Genomic DNA, 6408 nt, shown 5'->3' with positions numbered 1-6408 from the left:
GACACCCCGACCCCGACACCGACACGGCACCCCGACCCCGACCCGGCACCCCGACCCGACACCCCGACCCTGAAAAGGTGTTCTTTGGCCTTCCAGAAGCCGACGGGGTCATATATTTGTGAATTATTAGTTAGGTCATATATCTTTCGATTTTGTTATGAAAAACATCATATATAATTGTGTTGGTCGGGTAGTTTTAAATGTGCAGTTGTTTCATCGCTGCGAGGTTTGGTGTTCGACGACCTCGCCGTGCGTTTGACGAGCTCTGCCCCTTCGTTCGTGGGTGAGCACAAATGACATGTCCTCCTCCCCCATTAATTATTTGATCTATTCCGATGAAACTTGATAGCTAGATATATATGTGTCTTGAATCATCAGTATGCATAACCAATATGTGTCTCCCATTCGAAAGCGTCATAGTTATAAATATGCATGCATTTGCATATTTATAACCTTGATTCTTTCGAATTGTCCAACGCTATCCATGGACAGCCCGAGTATGTTTAGATTGGGTTCGTTTTCCCATATGCTTTGCTCCGGATCCGACGCATAAATTTCGTCAGTGCCTCCCCTGTTGTTCTCCGGGTACACATCCTCTCTGTTTATTGCAGAGACGTGTATCAGGAGAACAGCGGGGAGGTGCTGCCGAAATTTTGCGTAGGATCCGGGGCATAGCATGGGAAAATGAACCCAATCTAAACATACTCGGGTGGGATTAGGACCTATCATTACCTATTAGAGTGTAGGTTGCATGGACGTAATAAAATTGACAAAGTAGATCAACTGATGAATACATACATGGTGAATTATATATATATATTTGTTGTGTGTCTACTAGCTCTGAAAGTCAAGATGAGTGATCGTGCGTGGATGTACACCGGTCACACTGGTCAGAACAAATGGAGCACTGAATGGTTCACAAAAACCAAGTGGTTTGTGCGAGCCGCATTTGCAAATGGCCAGAGGAAAACCTGGTGCCCCTGTTTACGGTGCGGCAATTGGGAAAAGAGGACAGAGGCTGAAATGGGCAAACACCTGCAGAAGAGTGGTTTTACGCCCGATTATACGGTGTGGACATTTCATGGTGAGTCTGCCCAACGTGACCGAGCTGAGGTGGATCGTCGTCGCACCGACGAGCATGGTACCGGTATGGAAAACATGGTGCAAGACTTTGATGATGCTCGGGATTCGGACGAGGAGATGGAGGAATCTGCAAAGGCCTTCAATGAAATGTTGGAGTCTTCAAAACGTCCGCTCCATGAGCACACTGAGCTTTGTCAGTTGGATGCCATCTCACAAGTAATGGCTCTGAAGGCTCAGTTCAACTTGGGCAGAGAATGCTACGATGCAATGATGACAGTATTTGGACGCTTTCTACCCAAAGGCCATGTAATGCTTGCAAACCTGTACCAGTCGGACAAAATCCTCCGTGCACTGAAGATGCCCTATGATAAGATACATGCCTGTGAGAAAGGATGTGTCTTGTTTAGGCTTGACTATGCGGACTTGAACTGTTGTCCCATTTGCAAGTCTTCCAGGTATGTTGTGGTAGACAACGGTATGGGTGAGAAGACACAGACCAAAATCCCCGTTAGTGTTCTTCGGTATATGCCAATCGTACCAAGACTTCAACGTCTTTTCATGGTCGAAGAGACGGCCAGACAGATGACATGGCACAAAACGGGCAAAAGAACCGAACTAGATGCAGATGGGAATCTGATGATTGTACACACATCTGATGGTGTTGCGTGGAAAAAGTTTGATGAATTACATGGTGACAAAGCGGCAGATCCGAGGCATCCTCGAGTCGGCATCAGCATGGATGGGTTCAGTGTGTTTGGTATGACGGCAGCCCAATACAGTTGTTGGCCCGTATTTGTCTTTCCACTCAATCTCCCCCCCGGACAGATTATGCAAAGAAAGAACATTTTCCTGACGTTGATAATTCCAGGGCCCAACTATCCGGGGAAAAATATGAATGTGTACATGCAACCGCTTAAGGACGAATTGCAAGAAGCCTGGGATAATGGGTTCAAGACATACGATGCCTATAGCAAACGGAACTTCATAATGCGTGTCTGGTACATGTACTCGACGCATGACTTGCCGGCGTATGCGCTATTCGTTGGCTGGTGTGTGCATGGAAGGTTCCCGTGCCCCACATGCAAGGGAGCTCTTGAGTTTCGTTGGCTTCAGGCCGGTCGCAAGTTTTCTTGCTTCGACATGCATAGACAGTTCCTGAATCCTCGCCATAAGTTCAGGAAAGACAAGAAGAACTTCATCAGAGGTAGAGTTGTCAAAAACTCTGCACCAAATGCATTGACAGGCCAACAGACCCTGGATCAGTTAAACGCTCTCGAGCCAGATCCAGAGCGTCCAGGGTACTTCAAGGGGTATAATTCTAAGCACGCCTGGACTCACAAAACATGCTTATGGGATCTGCCTTACTTCAAAGACCTCCTTTGCCCACACAACATCGTCGTGATGCACACTGAGAAGAATATCGCCGAGGCACTTTTTGGTACATTGTTCGGCATAGATGGGAAGTCAAAGGATAATACTAAGGCTAGAGTCGATCTGGAGGCGCTATGTGATAGGCCGTTACAAAACATGAAAGAACCGAAAGGAAAGCAGAACTGGACGAAGCCAAAGGCATGGTTCAATCTTGGAAGGCCGGCTATGAGGGAAATTATCTTGTGGGTGAAAATGCAGTTGATGTTCCCCGATGGGTATGCAGCGAATCTACAGAGGGGAGCCAGTCTTGATAAATTGAAGATATTTGGTCTCAAGAGTCATGATTGGCACATATGGATTGAGCGGGTAATGCCGGTGATGTTGCGTGGCTTCATCCCTGAGGATGAATGGCTAGTACTGGCAGAACTCAGCTATTTCTTCCGTGTTCTTTGTGCGAAAGAACTATCGCCTAGCGTGCTAGAAGAAATGGAAGAGTTGGCCCCGGAGTTGATCTGCAAGTTAGAGAAGATCTTTCCACCGGGCTTCTTTAATCCAATGCAACATTTGATTTTGCATCTCCCGACCGAGGCAAGATTGGGGGGGGCCGTGCAAAATCGTTGGTGCTACCCAACTGAGAGGATGCAGAAGACGCTTCGACAAAAATGTAAAAATAAACGTAGAATTGAAGCATCGATGGCTGAGGCATTCATCACTGAGGAGGCGGCAAACTTCGTGACAGCACACTACGAAGCCAAAAATCGTCATTTGCATAATCCGAAGCCTCGGTACAATGCTGACGACCCTAAAAAGGGTGGATCCAACCTCAGCCTATTCAAAGGGAATCTCGCACCAGCCAGTGTTTCAAATCCAGTATCTTTGGATAACGAACAATGGCGGACCATTTCGTTGTATATCTTCAACAACCTGATAGAAGTGCGGCCGTACATCGAGTAAGTTCTCGGTACATAGTTTCGCAACTTCTATTTCCTTTGAACTGCTCTTATTCCTGGATATTTCATACAGTCGATACGTCACCTTATTCTCGTATGGAGCGGTGATCCAAAAGGATTCTGTCGAAGAGTATGAGCTTCTCGCAAAGCAAGGTGGCGGCTATCCCGGTTTCATCTCTTGGTTCAAACAAACGGTAATTTCTACGGTGTCATTATCGACGGTGTCGTGTGCGACACGAGGGCAGACATGGTGATCAGGACGTTCTGGGTAATTTCTCCTTTACACATTTCAAAATCTTCAACTAGCTAGTTATTAATTGTACTAATCAATATTGTCTCATTTGATTGCAGACATTCTACAGGTGTGAGGAGGGATACGAGGAGGAGTGCGCAAATGTTATCCAGAACGTCTGCAAGCGCCTACTCCAGAACTTACGGCACGAGGCTCGGGTGCAGGCTGTTCGAGACTACTACGCCTTGCGTGGTATCAAGAAGACCAAGCCGGCGTGCCGCGATAAGTTCCTGAGTAAGGAGCAGTACATGAAGGTAATTCTTAAGGCCTTCTACTTAAGTTCCTTCATTTAGTAATTCTTAGCCGTAGCGCTCAAGTTTCTATTTGCTAACTTAGGCGCCTCCGAGATGGTGTGCGGATCGGATGGATTGTTGGGAGGTGTTGGTCGATGAGTGGTGCTCACAAGAATGGCTAGCCCTCCACAACCAGGCCAAGGACAAACGTGCCCAAATGGAAGGTGTGCCACACCATCAAGGCAGCTCCAACTTATATCAGTTCGGGCGCAACTGGGTATGTGGTTTGCGTCATGATTCATGCAATTCATTCATCATGCTAGCTTGAGCCCTTTAATTACTAATTTCCATTGTTTCTCTCTTTCAGGCACGCCACAATAAGGCGGATAAGGTGCCAGAGGTGTACGACCTATATGCCATGGCCCACACTGGCTCTTACAAGAAAGTCAAGGCTTTCTCTCAGTCTGACCTCGATGATGCAAACAACTTCACCAACATCTCCTCCCACAACAAGCTCGTGAGATATAGAGATGAGGGGAAGGCGAGGAAAGGGGAGGACTTTAACCCGAGCCAGGGTCCCATTGATCCAGAGCTGGTGATGATATCTGGTGGCGGGAGGTCCCATGGCTCCATAGCCATTGGAGATGGACTTATCCGTTGTCCTAGCACTCTCCCGGAGATCAAGGCGCGCCAGTCGAGCTCCGCTCCTGAGATAAGGCCTCGTGAACGGCCAGTGCAACTCGCCATCAAGGTTAGTGATACGTACTCAGTTATCTTTCTCCATTACATTGTGTGCGCTTCCATCAATGATTACAAATGGTCATGTGGGTGGTGTTGCAGGCTGCTATACAGACTGAGAGAGATAGAACGGAGAAACTTCTGGCGGAGGCGGCGGAGAGGCAGCGGGAGATGGAGGAGAGGACGAGAAAGATGATGGAGGAGGAGAGGGCACGGAATGACATGCAGGAAAGGGCCATGTACGAGCTCCTTGTGGTAAGTTTCTTCTGCAGATTACTTGCTAGTCTTAACATTTGAGTCTCATTACTAACTAGTATGACTCTGTTCTGAAAACCAAATGTGCAGTCTGTGTGCGAGAAGTCCGGTCAGCCCGCTCCGCCGATGCCAGTGATTGCTCCTGGGAGCACGGTGAGTTTAGTTTGAATGGACATTACTTGGTAGTCTTAACATTTGAGTGTCGTAATGCTAACGAGACATTGGAAATGATCTTTGGTGCAGCTTAACTCCAGAAACGCATCGCACGATCCTTCTCCAGGTAGCGGCACTAGCCACCCCACTCCTACACCTCCCTGATCACGGTAAGTTTCTCTAGTGTTTTGCTTAACAAATGCATAAAGACCTAGACTTAGCTTTATTTCCTCCAATATGCTTACCAGAATGACCTAGAGTTAGCTTATTTTCCTCCAAAATGACCCATTTTACCTAGGTTAGCTTATAAATGATGCAGTTCATCCAAGTTAGCTCAAAAATGACCCATTTTACCTACATTAGCTCCTAAATGATCCATTTTACCTACGTTAGCTTTAAAATGGCCCATTTCACCTAGGTTAACTCCAAAATGACCCATCTTACCTAGGTTATCTCATAAACGATCCATTTCAACTAATTTAGCTCATAAACGATCCATTTGACATAAGTGAGCTAAAAAACGATCCATTTCACCTAAATTAGCTCTTAAATGATCCATTTCACCTAAGTTAGCTCAAAAAGATCCATTTCAACTAAATTAGCTCTAAAATGACCCATTTTACGTAGATGAGCTCCTAAATGATCCATTTTACCTACGTTAGCTTTAAAATGACCCATTTCACCTAGGTTAGCTCCAAAATGACCCATTTCACCTAGATTAGCTCCAAAATGACCCATTTCACCTAGGTTAGCTCCAAAATGACCCATTTCACCTTACTTAGCTCAAAAATGATGCCCTTCACCTTAGTTAGCTCATAAACGACCCATTTCAACTAAGTTAGCTCATAAATGATCCATTTCAACTAAGTTAGATCATAAACAACCCATTTCAACTTAGTTAGCTCATATATGATCCATTTCACCTAAGTTAGCTCATAAATGACATATACTTCTTGTTCTAGTCTTCTTCTTGTTCTAGTCACCTATTTCTAACTTTCTTATTTACCATTTTGCAGATTTCATTCACTTCATGGAAGCTAGCTTGCTATGATGGAGTGCTTGCTTTTCCTTTCATGAAACTTTGCATTGTATCTAGCTTGTTATGATGGATGGAACTATGTGATATGGATCATTGCATCTAACTTGCTATGTTGATGAAACTTTGCATTGTAATATATATATGGATGGAACTATGTGTATGGATAAAACTTGCTTATGTATGAACAATGTGTATGGATGAAACTGATGTGATATGTGATATGAAACTTATGTGCTGGATATGTGCTGGATATGTGATATGAAACTTATATATTTTCTGTGCAAATTGTGGGAT

Source organism: Triticum aestivum, chromosome 1D (genome assembly GCF_018294505.1).
Source record: "Triticum aestivum cultivar Chinese Spring chromosome 1D, IWGSC CS RefSeq v2.1, whole genome shotgun sequence".
Taxonomy (NCBI): Eukaryota; Viridiplantae; Streptophyta; class Magnoliopsida; order Poales; family Poaceae; genus Triticum; species Triticum aestivum.
The sequence above is the reverse complement of the archived record's forward strand: the minus strand, read 5'-3'. Positions refer to the sequence as shown.